Genomic DNA, 14,641 nt, shown 5'->3' on the forward strand with positions numbered 1-14,641 from the left:
AAAATGATTTTAAATATGATAATGTTACCTGCAATAAACATTAATATTTCAAGAATAAAAGGATTTTAAGTATAATAATATTACCAAAACTGTACTAACATAGTATGATATCACAAAAGTTGTAGGAAATATTAAAATTCTGCAAATAACAGGATTACTTCTATTATATTCTAGAATATTTTTTCCCTCTGACTCTATTTTTGTTCATCAGTTTATGTTGTTCATTATATTCCACAAATGAGTGAGGTCATATGATATTTATCTTTCTCCGACTGGCTTATTTCACTTAGCATGATGCTTTTAAAGTCTATTTTGTCGGATATGAGTATTGCTATTCCAGCTTTCTTTTCTTTTCCATTTGCATGGAAAAAATTTTTCCATCCCTTCACTTTCATCCCGTGTATGTCTTTTGTTTTGAGGTGGGTCTCTTGTAGACAGCATATAGTTGGGTCATGTTTTTGTATCCATTCAGCTACCCTACACCTTTTGATTGGAGCATTTAATCCATTTACATTTAGGGTTATTATTGAGAGGTACTTATTTATAGGCATTTTAATTCTGTATGGCTAGGTTTTTCTCTCTGTCTGTTTCTTCTTCTCAGCAATCCCTTACAGCAATCCCTTTAGCATTTCTTGTAATGCTGGCTTGGTGGTGATGAACTCCTTTAGCCTATTTTTGTCTCGGAAGCTCTTTATTTGACTGTCTATTTTGAATGATAGCCTTGCTGGATATGGTAATCTTGGTCTCAGATCCTTGCTTTCGATTACCTTGACTACCTGGTGTGGCTTAGTGGTTGACCACGGACCCATGCACTAGAGGTCACTGGTTCCATTCCTGGCCAGGGCACATACCTGGGTTTTGGATTCAATCCCTGTGCAGGAGGTAGCTGATTCATGATGTTTCTCATCAATGTTTCTATCTCTCTCTCCCCTCTCCTTGTACCTCTCCCTAAAAAGATCAATAACAACATTTAAAATAAATAGTGAGGTGGACAAGGAGCTATTCATGTCTTAAGTAGGGAGCCTTCCTCCATTGGCCAGGTCATGAATTCTGTCCTGAAAACTCATTTATAGAGTGCAGTTACGTTCCTGTTGAATAAAAGAGCATTGTTTTTTGTGGGAAAATATTTTCCAAAAGTAATGAGTTGATGAGAAATTGGGTGATATCCAATCTATTTGAAACCCTTGTATAAAATTAGGTCATTCAGCCCAGCTGGTGTTGCTCAGTGGTGAGCATCAACCCATGAACCAGGAGGTCACAGTTTGATTCCCAGTCAAGGGCATGTACCTGGGTTGCAGGTTCCATCCATGCCCTAGTTCAGTGATGGCGAACCTCTGACACGCGTGTCAGAGGTGACACGCGAACTCATTTTCTTGGTTGATTTTTCTTTATTAAATGGCATTTAAATATATAAAATAAATACCAAAAATATAAATCTTTGTTTTACTATGGTTGCAAATATAAAAAAATTTCTATATATGACACAGCACCAGAGTTAAGTTAGGGTTTTTCAAAATGCTGACACGCCGAGCTCAAAAGGTTCGCCATCACTGCAGTTGGAGCACCTGCGGAAGGCAACCAATCGATGTATCCCTCTCACATCGATGTTTCTCTCTCTCTCTCTCTTCTTTCCCGTCTCTCCCTCCCTTCACTCTCCCAAAATCAATGGGAAAAATATCCTCAGCTGAGGATTAACAAATAAAATAATAAATGACAAAATACTTGTGGAAATTAACAGACACCTATATTCATGTATAGAGTGTATTCATTTTAACTGTTGCATAGTAATCTATTGTCTGATTAGACCACATTTTATCTACCCATTCCCCCATGGTTGTCATTTAGGTTGGCTTGACTATTTGCTACTATAAACAGTGATGCAATGAACATTATTGTACATACATCCTTATGTACATGTACAATCTACAGATTATTTAACCATTTTACCATTGATAGTTGGTTTGTTTTAAATTTTTATTATTCTAGATCTTTTTGTCATATGAGCATATATACTTCTAGTGCATGCTGTGTACGCATTCTTACATAAAAGTGTATGCAGTTTTAGAATTTTGATATCACTATATTAGCTCTCCAAAAGATTATATGAATTTAAACTCCCAACAACTGAATATAAAATAACAATTTTCTATGTCTTTGACTGCATGTGATATAATCAACATAAAATTCTAGTCTACATCACAGTTAAGAAATAGTATCTTATTGTTGTTAAGATTTGCATATCCCTGATTAACTATAAAAGATATCTTTTAACATCTTTATTGGCTTTTTGTTTTCTGTCTTTATCACCTCTGATGTTTTATTGAATTGCTTTTTTTCTTGCTGACTGCCTAACATATTTGTAATATTAATTTTTTGTTACTGTATATATGATGCAAATCTTTTCTTCTAGCCTCTTGTTTTGTCTTTCACTTTGGTTTTGGTACATTTTATAAGAATAAGTAAGATGTTATTTTGAGGATCAAATTTATCAATCTTTTCAGTAAAGCCTTTTGTGAGTATGTCCTGCATTAGAGAATTTTTTCTACCCTATGGGTGACAAATATTTGCTTATATTTTCCTGCATGATTGTGTGTGTGTGTGTGTGTGTGTGTGTGTGTGTGTGTGTGTGTTTGATTTAGGGGATCTATTTAATATTGTCCTAAAGATATTAACAAATACAATTAGGCAAGAGAAAGTATAAGAATTGTAAATGAGAGGCCCTGGCCAGGTAGCTCAGTTGGTTAGAGCGTCTCCTGATATGCCAAGGTTGTGGGTTTGAACTCCAGTCAGGCACATACAAGAATCAATCAGTGAATGCATAAATAAGAGAAACAACAATAAATAAGAGAAACAACAAGTCTCTCTCTCTCTCTCTCTCTCTCTCTCTCTCTCTCTCTCTCTCTCCCTCCCTTCCTCCCTTCTCCTCTCTCTAAAAGTCAATGAAAAATGTCCTCAGATGAGGATTTTTTTAAATATATTTTTATTGACTTCAGAGAGGAAGGAAGAGGGAGAGAGAGAAACATCAATGATGAGAGAGAATCATTGATCGGCTGCCTCCTGCATACCCCACACTGGGGATCGAGCCCGCAACCCGGGCATGTGCTCTGACCGGGAATCAAACTCTCTTGGTCCATGGGACAACACTCAACTACTGAGCTATACCAGCCAGGCAAGGATTTTAAAAAGAGATGGTAAAAAATTGTCACTATTGCCCTAACCGGTTTGGCTCAGTGGATAGAGTGTCAGCCTGCGGTCTGAAGGGTCCCGGGTTCGATTCCAGTCAAGGGCATGTACCTTAGTTGCAGGCACATCCCCAGTAGGGGGTGTGCTGGAGGCAGCTGATCGATGTTTCTCTCTCATCGATGTTTCTAACTCTCTGTCCCTCTCCCTTCCTCTCTGTAAAAATCAATAAAATATATTTTTAAAAAAATAAATAAAAATTAAAAAAAATTGTCACTATTTTCAAATGATATTTATTTATATTTAAGAGAATCAACTGAAAAATTACTACAAATAGTAATATAATCCAGTGAATTGCAGGATATAAAATTAATATACAGCAATGAATAACTTCCCCATATTAAACAATATCAGTAAAAAAATACAATGGAAATAAAGACCACATCTGCAATAGCAAACAACAACAAATAGATAAACTACTTAAGAATAAATGTAACAAGAAATATACATCTTTATGAGGAAAAATTTAAACACTATTGTGGACGCAAAAACATAACTGAACAATGGAAATATATACCATGTTCTTTGGAAGAAAAATTCAACATGACACAAAAGTGCATTCTCTCTGAATCAATTTATAAACTTATTTGTATCTTAAAATTACCAATATATTTTGTTTTCAGGAACTAGATAAGTTGTGTCTAAAATCAATTTTTAAAAAAGCATGAGTAACCATAAAAATTCTGCAAAGGAAGAACAGTGTAGTGGAGCTATCCCAGACAGATATTAAAATATACTCATAGGTCCCAATAATTAAAGCAGTATGATAACGACTAGACAGACTAAAGGAGGAGAGTATAAAGTGCAGAAATAGAACCAAATACATAAAAAAATTAAATATATGAAAAGGTGGCAACCCAAAGTCAGAGTGACAATAAAGGCAAATCGATTCCTCTCATCATATACTAGGAAAAAGGCAAATATCTTTAAAACCTCAATTAAAAAATAAAACCATAAATCTCTCCGAAGAGATCCTAAGGGAAGTTCTTTATGAGCTAACTATAACTCAAAATACAAAAGACACACAAAAAGATTAGTAATTTTGACTAAGTAAAAACAAACCAAGTGTGTGGAAAAAATATGCCATAGGATGCTGAAGACAAAAGACAAACTGGGGAAATATATTTGCAACTTACATCATAGATAAAGCACTAATTCTCCAAACATATAAAGAATTATAATGAATCAATACAAAAAAGACCAATAAAGATCAATACTTTTAAAGAAAAATGAGCAAAGTACAAGAACAAAAAGTTCACATAGAAAAGATATACCAATGGCCCTGATGCTTATAAAAAGAAAGATTCCCTTTAACTCGTAATTTTAAAATGCAACATAAAATTAAGCTGAGAAAATGATTAAATTAGGAAAACCCCACAAGTTGAACAGCAGTTTCTGTTAGCAAGGCCAGCGAGAGTGAAGAAAGACACAACCATAATAGAAGGCAACTGACAGTAGTGCCCCAGTTTACAATGCATTTACCCTTTGACCTGACATTTTCACTTGTGGAAATTTTATATGTTTCCCTGCACATTGACAAAATGATGTATATACAATAGAGGGCAATTCATCACGGCATCACTATCTACAATAGAAAAAGATCGGAAACCATCACGTGCCCATCGATAAGGAACTGGTCCAATAAACTGTTCTCTATCCACACAATAGAACACCTTACAACTGTAAAAAAAAAAAAAAAAGGAAGCTTTTTATGTATGGATATGGAAAGATCTTCAGGGTCTATTTTAAGAAACAAAATAAAGGTGCAAATTGTAATAATGTTTTGCTTTTATGCAAGAAACGGATAAAATAATATATATTCTTTTTGCTTGTACCTGCATAAAGAAATATTGGAAGTATTCAAAAGAAACTAATAAAAGCATTTCACTACAGAGCGAAGGAAGGAGTGTGGTGCATACCAGTAGGAAAGGGGGTGACTGGATTCAGGAGGAGGATAAAGATGTTAACTTTAGGTTTTGTTCATTGAATCAAGACAGGCTTGGTTATGTTGAAGTAACAAATACAAAATCTCGATAGTTTGACCACCATTTGCTTGCTTTCTCCCACCAAATGTCCATCATGAGCAGACTGGGAGCTCCATTCCATAAACTGGGGATGAACAAATGACCTAGTTCTGGCCACTAAGATGTAATGAAATATCCTGCACCACTTCTGAGAAACACCTCCTCAGTCTTGAAGAGAATAAGCATCCCTTCTGTGTCACAGGTTTGCATAGGATGCGTGGTAACGTGGGAGTCATCTCGTTGCCTTGGGAGGGGCAAGCTTGAGAGACATGCAAACCTGACTTCCTGGATACATTTAGAGCTGAAAATAGAAAAAAAGCTGGGTCCTTAATGATGTCAGTAAACCACTAAATTAACCAACTCTGGCGACGTCCTACCTCAGGATTTCTTATTATGTGAGATAATAAAATTTATTTATTGTGTAGCTACTTCAAATCAGACATTCTTACTGGGGGTGAAAGCATCCTCATTTATAGGTTTTTATTTTTTTATTTTTCTCGTTTTATTGCTTTGACTAGATCTCCCAGTTTAATGTTGTATAGGAGCCTGAAAGCAAGCATGTCCCCTTGATTTAATAGGATTACATCTAAAATCATCTCTAAGTATTATGTTAGCTGAAGGTTTTTGGTATGTCCTTTTATTAACCTAAGGAATTTCCCTTCTATAGGTAGTTGCTTAGAGTTTTTCCAAAATCATTAACAGATGTTAAACTTTATCAATTATTTTTTCAGCATTTATTGATATAATCAGATGCTTTACCCTGTAATTGTAGTGAATCATATAAACTTTCTAAGTTAAAATTAAATGCTTGGACTTCTATAATTAACCGCCCTTTGTCCTGATATATTCCCTTGATGTACTCTTGTATTTGATTCACTGAAATTTAAATAGGACTTTTGCATCTATGTTCCGAGTGAGGATGACATTCAATCAACTGGGCATCGCTGCTTAGCTGGTCTCACAGAACGAGCTGCATCGCTTTCCAACACTCGAATAATGTACATAACATAGAAATTCTCATTTGGGAAAGCTTAGTAGTATTCACCCATAAAACTTCTTAGGCTTATTGTCTTTTTTTAACTTTTAAAAAAATTATGCAAATGCAGAAAATAATGTGCTAACTCCCCATGTCCTAACTCATGGCCAAAAATGACCCACTCATAGCAAATATCATTCTGAAGCAAATCCCTGACATCACATTTCATCTATATTTCAGTGTGTCTCTAAAAGATAAGAACGCTTTTTTAAACATTACCACAATATCGTTAAATATCCAGTCAGTGCTCAAATTTCCCTGTACATCTCATAAATATTTTAGCAGTGTATTTGTTTGTATTGACGGCCATTAAGCTCCATATCTGCAATTGAGTGGTCTGTCTTTTAAGTCTCTTTTAATCTATAGATCACCCGCCCCCACCCCCACCCCACTCCCACACCTTTCTTTTCTCCTTGGAACTTATTTGTTGAAAGAACTGGACCATTTGTTCTGCAGAATTTCCTACAGTCTGGGTTTTGCTCTCCCCTCACCTCCCCCACCCCTGCCCATGGTGTTGTTTAATGTGTTTTTCTTTGCCTTGTTTCTTGCAGAAAGCGGCCAAAAATTATCCCGTACTTCTAAACTTAAATCTATTTAAAGTGTTTTAAATTCAGTACAATTATTATTTTTTAAAAAATATTTTTATTGATTTCATAGAGGAAGGGAGAGGGAGAGATAGAAACATCAATGATGAGAGAGAATCATTGATTGGATGCCTCCTGCACGCCCCCTACTGGGGATCGAGCCGGCAACCCAGGCATGTGCCCTTGATCAGATTCAAACCTGGGACCTTTCAGTCCGCAGGCTGATGCTCTATTCATTGAGCCAAACCAGCTAGGGCAAATTATTATTTTTATTAATGCAAAATTGTCACCTCTTTAGCCAGTAGGAGCCTCTTTGAGTTGGTTCCTATGTGGTTTTGACATTTTGTGTGTTCTTTAGCTTTCTTGCCTCTAATATGACAACGTGTACCTTTCCTGACCCAGACTTGGAACCAGCCTCTTCCCAAGTGGACACTGATTCCTTTTAGTGGGAAATGACATTTAGGGACCACTGTGTAAGTACCCGGCATGTCACTACAACTGGGTACATTTATTTTCTAGGCCTCCCTTGAATTCTATTTAATTTACTTTAAATATAATCACACGTAGTTTACTTTTATTTACTTTTTCTTTGAATATCTTTCTTCATCACTTGATTTCCAACCTTTGTAGGTGATTTTATTTTACGTATGTCTCTTGTACTAGCTAGATTTTTAAAAATTCCTTTGTCATCCATGAACTTAAACCAGTCACATTCAATGTGATACTGATACCTCTGAACTCCCATCTAATTTGCCTTTTCTATTTATTCTGTATTTTGTTGTCTTCTTTTGTCTTTTGTAAGGTTGATTGGGTTTTCTTTGTCCTAGTTTATCCTTCTTTTTTAAAATATGTTTTACTGATTTTTAGAAAGAGAGGAAGGGAGAGTGATAGAGAGATAGAAACATGGATGAGAGAGAAACATCATCTATCAGCCACCTCCTGCACACCCCATCCTGGGGATCAAGCCTGCAACCCGGGCACGTATCCTGACAGGGGAATTGACCCGGTGACGTCTTGGTTCATGGGTCGATGCTCAACCACTGAGCAACACTGGCCGGCTATTTATGCTTCTTAAAATTTGGAACTTGTATCGCTATTTCTTCCAGAAGTTACCCTAACTTATATGGTTTTACAATAATTTCACTGGTTTCTTTAACAAGATACTCCTTCATGGATCTATCCAGAATTTCTTTCCTTTTCATTTTTCTAGGTACCTATATCCTCTATTAACTTTTCATGTGTGGTAAATTTTCTGAGTCCTTGAGTATCTATAAATGTATTTATTTTATATTCACACTTGAATAATAGCTGCATATAGAATTCTAGATTTGTAACCATTTTTCTCATGAAAATTGAAAGAATATTTCTATTGTTTTCTTGTCTCCAATGTGTCTCCATTAAGAATTTTGATACTGGGACATCTGTAATAGTGTCAACAACAACAATAACAAAGAATTCTATATCAATTTTGTAGAAAAATTTTTTAAAGTTTTGATGCTTTTAATAATTCTCCTAATGCCTATTGTTCTAAAATTTCGCTTTGTGTATTTAACTGTAGATGTCTCTCTCATAGTTCCCAAGCTAAAGACTTGTGTCTTTCTTCAATGATGGAAATTTTTCTTTTCTTATTATTATGTTAATTTTTATAAGAGTTTATTTGAGCCAAACTGATGACATATGCCAGGAAGTAAGATCTCAAATTTATATTTCAAATTTTCCCTCCCTTTCAACTTCTCTGCTTTTTAAAATTTTCTTCTGGAACATGAATAAATAGGTCTGGGAGCCTCTGGTTCTGTTCTCCATGTTTCTACACATCTCTTTCATACTTCCTGTCCTCTTGCACAGCATTCTGGGAGAATCCTCAGCTATTGTTTCCAGCTCACTAAGTAGCTCTTCATCTGTATTCATTCTGCTATTTCTCCTTCTTCTGGATACTTTTTATTTCCAAGACCTCTACTTGATTTTTTTTTTAATAACTTCCTTTTTGCTTCATGGATTCAATTGTCTCTTTTATCCCTGTGAATATTTTAATTATATTTCCCTTAAAATCACCTTCTGCGAGTTCTATTAGTCATGTATTGCATTTTGTGTTTCTCTTTTATGATGTACTAGTGATATTTGGCTCTGTGCACATCTTTTCCTGAGATTCTCAGATGGCCTGACTGAGCTATGTAGCTATTTATTAAAACCTGCTGTCAGCAACAGCTGGGGAGGAAGCTGGGGATGGGCCCATCCTGGCCTTCTCAGTGTGGGGAGGCTCTCTGTCCCTGGGTGTCATCAGCTTCCTAGATGTTGCCTTGCCTGTCGTGCCCGAGGGGCAGATACCTCCGCTAACCACTGCATGGCGCAAGGTGGGAGTCGTGAGGGACAGAGCCATCAGCCTCCTGCTACAAGTGTACCGGGTTGAATAGTGCCCATACAAAAGTCACGTTTACTCAGAACCTGTGAATATGACCCTATTTGGAAATAGCGTAGATGTAGTAAAGATAAGATGTGGTCATACTGAATTAAGGTAAGCCCTAAATACAATATGACCGATTTTCTTAAAAGAAGAGGGAAATTCGGACACAAAGACTCAAACACAGGGAGAAGGCCATGTGAAGACAGAGACCAAGATGAGAGTGAGTGTCTATAGTCTAAGGAATTCGAAGAGGGCCAGCAGCCACCAGGAACTAGAAGAGGCAAGGAGGGATCCCTCCACTCGATCCTGCAGAGGAGCATGGCCCTGCTGACACCTTGATTTAGGCGTTTAGCCTCCACAACTGTGAGAGAATAAATTTCTGTTGTCTTAAGCCACCTAGTTTGTGGTCATTTGTTACAGCAGCCCTAGGAAACTAATACACAACCTAACCCTACCCATCACTCTGGATTCCCTCTCCAACCTACTTTCCATCTTTCCAATCTTTAACTGGAAGATCGTCAGTTCCATGACATGAACCCTTTCTATCTCTCTTGGATGGCAATAGGTTGACTGCACCCCACCCCATCCCTTCAGCCAGAGAAAGAAATTTACATACAGGATACTCTTTCCTGCTTGGCGTCCCTGCAGTTGAAATGCAATATGCCCTTCTAGATATCAGGTACAATGAATCAGTTCTTCAAGTCTCAGTTTACCTATCTAGAAAATAGGAATATAATACCTCCTACCCTACAGATTTATTATAAAGATTTAAAAAGATAAGATTAGTATAGAGGCTATATGAGTGGGAACATTATATTTTCCCCTATGCTTAGATAAGCAGATAAGATTAGCAATGATGACATATTAAAAGCAACACATCATGCTAACATTTGGACTAATAACCCTAATTCTGTGAATATACCCCAAGAAAATAAACTACAGAACCATCTTTATGTTTGAAAAATGTTTATCATAGTAATCCTTACAAAAGTAAGATGTTGGCAAACGATGGGGAAATCATTACATAAATCTTTCCCTATGTATGCAGATATAGATATAGATTTAAAAAATTTTTACTATGCAAGTCTCCTTTGTCAACTCATATATAACCTAATAAAATTCATAGTATTTTTAAAAATCATTTTATAACTTTTACATTTTTTAAAATCTTCACCCAAGGATATTTTTTTCCATTGAGTTTTAGAGAGAATGGAAAGGAGGGAGGGAGAAAGAGAAACATTGATGTGAGAGAGACACATCAATTGGTTGCCTCCCACACACAGCCCTAAACCTTCAACCCAGGTACCAGCCCTTGATGGGGAATCAAACTTGAGACCTTTTGGGCCAGCCAGGGCTAATTTTTACATTATTTTTAACCAACATATATAATGCTTAATATGTGCCTGGCATTGTTCTAAGCACTCAAAATATTAAAAATGTTTATAAATATTAGATCATTCATGTATGTTTTTAAATCTTTTATAAACTATTTAATTTTTAACAAAATAGTATTAAAATTGTATGATAGATTATTTTAATACAACCTTCATTAATATCCATGTTATTAATAGATCATTTAACTTCCTATTAACATGACACATACTTTAAAATAATTACATAAAGAAAAAGCATAATTTAAGAAAACCAAGATGGTGGCATAGGCATACGCGCTGCCTCCCACAACCACATCAAAATTACAACTAAAATACAGAACAACCATCATCCAGAACCACCGGGAAGCTGGCTGAATGGAAGTCCTACAACTAGAGAAGTAAAGAAGAAAGCACACTGAGACTGGTAGGAGGTGCCAAGACACTGAATGGGCTGGTCTGACACCGACATGTGCCACTTTTTTAATCGAGAGGGAGATCGTCTCTGTGTAGGCCACCTGGAGGAGCAAGGGGTCCCAGCCCCACACCAGACACCCAGCCCAGGGTTCCAGAGCTGGGAAAAGAAGTCCCTATGGGCAGTAAGAACTACGGGCTGTAAAAACCAGTGCAGATTGGGGCTCAGTGACACAGAGGCTGCTGGAGACCCAGCTGCTCCTCTTAAAAGGCCAGCACACAAACTGAATTGACAAGCTCCTGCTTCCTCTGAGTTCCAGTGTCAGGTGAGGCTCTAGGGGACCCAGACACAAAGGAAGAGAAACTGGACTGTCTGGCATTGGGGCAGGAACTCTGGGGCAGCTTTCACCCTGACAGAGGTGCTTGGAACAGTCATTGTACCCATGCTGGGACCTTCCCAGTTGCAGGGCTGACTGGCAGCCATTTCTGTTTGCTCAGCCCTGGTGATTCCCTGAGACCCCACCCCATCCAATTTACAACCCCACCCAAGCTGTGTGCAGCAGCTTTTGCATATGAATGACCTGTCCTTGCTCAGGCTAAAACCTGTCAAACAAGCTGCAGCTGGGTCAGGGAGCCCCAAACCTATCAATAAAAAGCCCAAGACCCAGCACCAGCACCAGCCTGCCTTGCTTCACACAGCTGGGCCTCATCTGAGCACTTCCAAACCTGATACAAAGAGGGGAATCTGCAGATCTCTCTATAGCTCCTTCTAGGTGGCCCTAGGCAGTGGCTAACTTTACACCTCCCTGGAGACCCAAGAGCCAGTCTACCCAGTGGTCAGTGTTAAACCGTACCACATTACAACTCTATACATCCATAAGCAACACACTCAAGGGGCAGACTCAGTGAGCACCAAAGCCCCACTGAAGCAAGTCCTTCTCCACAGCTCTCCCACTCTAGTTGCAGCTGGTCCCCACAGCCAATTGGCCTGGAGGTCAATTCCTCACAGTGACACCAACAGCAATCAAGGCTTAACTATGACAAGACTCTGCACACAGCCCACAAAGGGGTGCAACTAGAGTGTCCACCTCAGGTGACTGGGCAGGCTGAGCCACTGGGCCCTTTGGGACACCTACTACACAAGACCACTCAAGGAGACTTAGCAGCTCTACCCAATACATAGAAACAAACACAGGGAAGCAGCCAAAATGTGGAGACAAAGAAACATGTCACAAATGAAAGAAATGGAAGAAAGCAAACTACTGGCTATAGAGTTTAAAATCATGGTTATAAGGTTATTCAAGAATCTTCTAGAAACCTCCAAGGGACTTAGTGAGACTTTCAAGGATCTTAGTGAGAATGCCAAAAAAAAAAAAAAAAGAAAGGAAAAGGACCAGACAGAAATTAAGCATACACTGACTGAAAGAATAATATACAGGGATTCAACAGTAAAGTAGAGGATTTTGAAAATCAAATCAATGATTTGAAATATGAAGAAGCAAAAAACACCCAACCAGAAGAGAAAAAAGAAAAACGAATCTAAAAATGTGAATATAGTGTAAGGAGCCTCTGGGACAACTTCAAGCACATCAACCTCCGAATTATGGGGGTGCCAGAAGGAGATGGGAGTGAGCAAGATACTGAAAACTTATTTGAAGAAAAAATGAGCCCTAGTCAGTTTGGCTCAGTGGACCAAAGGGTCCCAGATTTGATTCCGGTCAAGAGCGCATAACTGGGTTGCGGGCTCAGTTTAACATGCAGGAGGTGCTCAGTTCAACATGTAGGAGGCAGCCAATCAATGATTCCTTCTCATCATTGATGTTTCTATCTCTCTTTTCCTCTCTGAAATCAATTATATATATATATATATATATATATATATATATATATATATATATATAAAAAATAGACTTACAAGTCCAGGAATCACAGAGAACCCCAAACAAAAGGAAAGTCCAGGAATCACAGAGAACCCCAAACAAAAGGAACCCAAAGAGGACCACACCAAGACACATCATAATTAAAATGCCAAGGGCTAAAGACAAAGAGAGAATCTTAAAAGCAGCAAGAGAAAAGCAGTTAGTTACCTGCAAGGGAGTGCCCATATGACTGTCAGCTGATTTCTCAACAGAAACCATGCAGGCCAGAAGGGAGTGGCAAGAAATATTCAAATGAATAGCAAGGACCTACAACAAAGATTACTCTACCCAGCATAGCTATCATTTAGAATTGAAGGTCAGATAAAAAGCTTCAAAGGCAAGAAAAAGCTAAAGGAGTTCATCACCACCAAACCAGTATCATATAAAACGCTGAAGGGTATTCTTTAAGAAAAGGAAGAAGAAAAAGAAAAAAGTAAAAAATATGAACAACAAAATGGCAACAAATACATATCGATCAACAATTGAATCTAAAAATCAAATGGCCCTGGCCGGTTTGCCTCAGTGGATTGAGCATCAGCATGCTGACTGAAGGGTCCAGGGTTTGATTCCCATCAGGGGCACATGCCCAGGTTGCAGGCTCGATCCCCAGGAGGGGGCGTGCAGGAAGCAGCCAATCAATGGTTCTCTCTCATCATTGATGTTTCTGTCTCTCCTTCTCCCTTCCTCTCTGAAATCAATAAAAATATATTTATAAATAAATAAATAAATATCAAACAAATAAAAAATCTAATGAACAGAATAAACTGGTGAATAAAACAGAATCAGAGGCATGGAAATGGAACAGACTGACCATTATCAGAAGGAAGGGGGTTTGGGGGGGCAGGAAGAGATTAAACAAAGATCTTATATGCATATATGCATTACCTATGGACACAAACAATAGGGTGGTGAAGGCCTGGGGTGGGGCAGAACTGGGTGGAGGGGAGCTATGGGGGGAAAAGAGGTACATCTGTAATAATCTCGACAATACAGATTAAAAATAAAATAAAAGAAAAAGAAAAAGCATAATTTGTGACATACATTTTGAAATGGAGTCATTTATTGTGTTTAGTTTAGGGACAAAATCTATATTTAATTTAAGAAACTATGTGACTTTAAAATAGGCAAAAATTATTTTCAATGCCTAGTGTTTAGAATTCTTGCATTTTAACGTAAACTATCAGCTGTTTTATTTTTATAATTCTCATATTTTGTTTAAATATAAAGAGATGAGAGAGATTTCAGACTGTTTTTTGCAAATAAATACTTCTCTACAAATACATTTGGGAATGGAATTTGGGTGTGGATATAATCATTATTCCCAGTAAGTGAATTGCTTCTTTCAAAAACAGATTTTAAAGTTTCAAATACGTTTTGATGTTTGAATTTATGTTTTTTGACTTATAAATACAACTTACATATCTGGTAAGGACTATCTGAAGGAAAAATTTCAGAATTATAATTTTTTATTGTGGTAAAATACACATAATATAAAAATTATCATGAATGACATTTAGTACATTCTCAATGTTGTGCAACTAACACCACTTTTCTAGTTCCAGAACATTTTCATCACCCAAAAAAGAAAGCTCATAACCATTAAGCAGTCACTCCCCATTCCCGCCCCACCCCACCCCCAGCCCCTGGCAACCA

This window comes from Myotis lucifugus, unplaced genomic scaffold, assembly GCF_000147115.1.
Source record: "Myotis lucifugus unplaced genomic scaffold, Myoluc2.0 scaffold_318, whole genome shotgun sequence".
NCBI classification, from domain to species: domain Eukaryota; kingdom Metazoa; phylum Chordata; class Mammalia; order Chiroptera; family Vespertilionidae; genus Myotis; species Myotis lucifugus.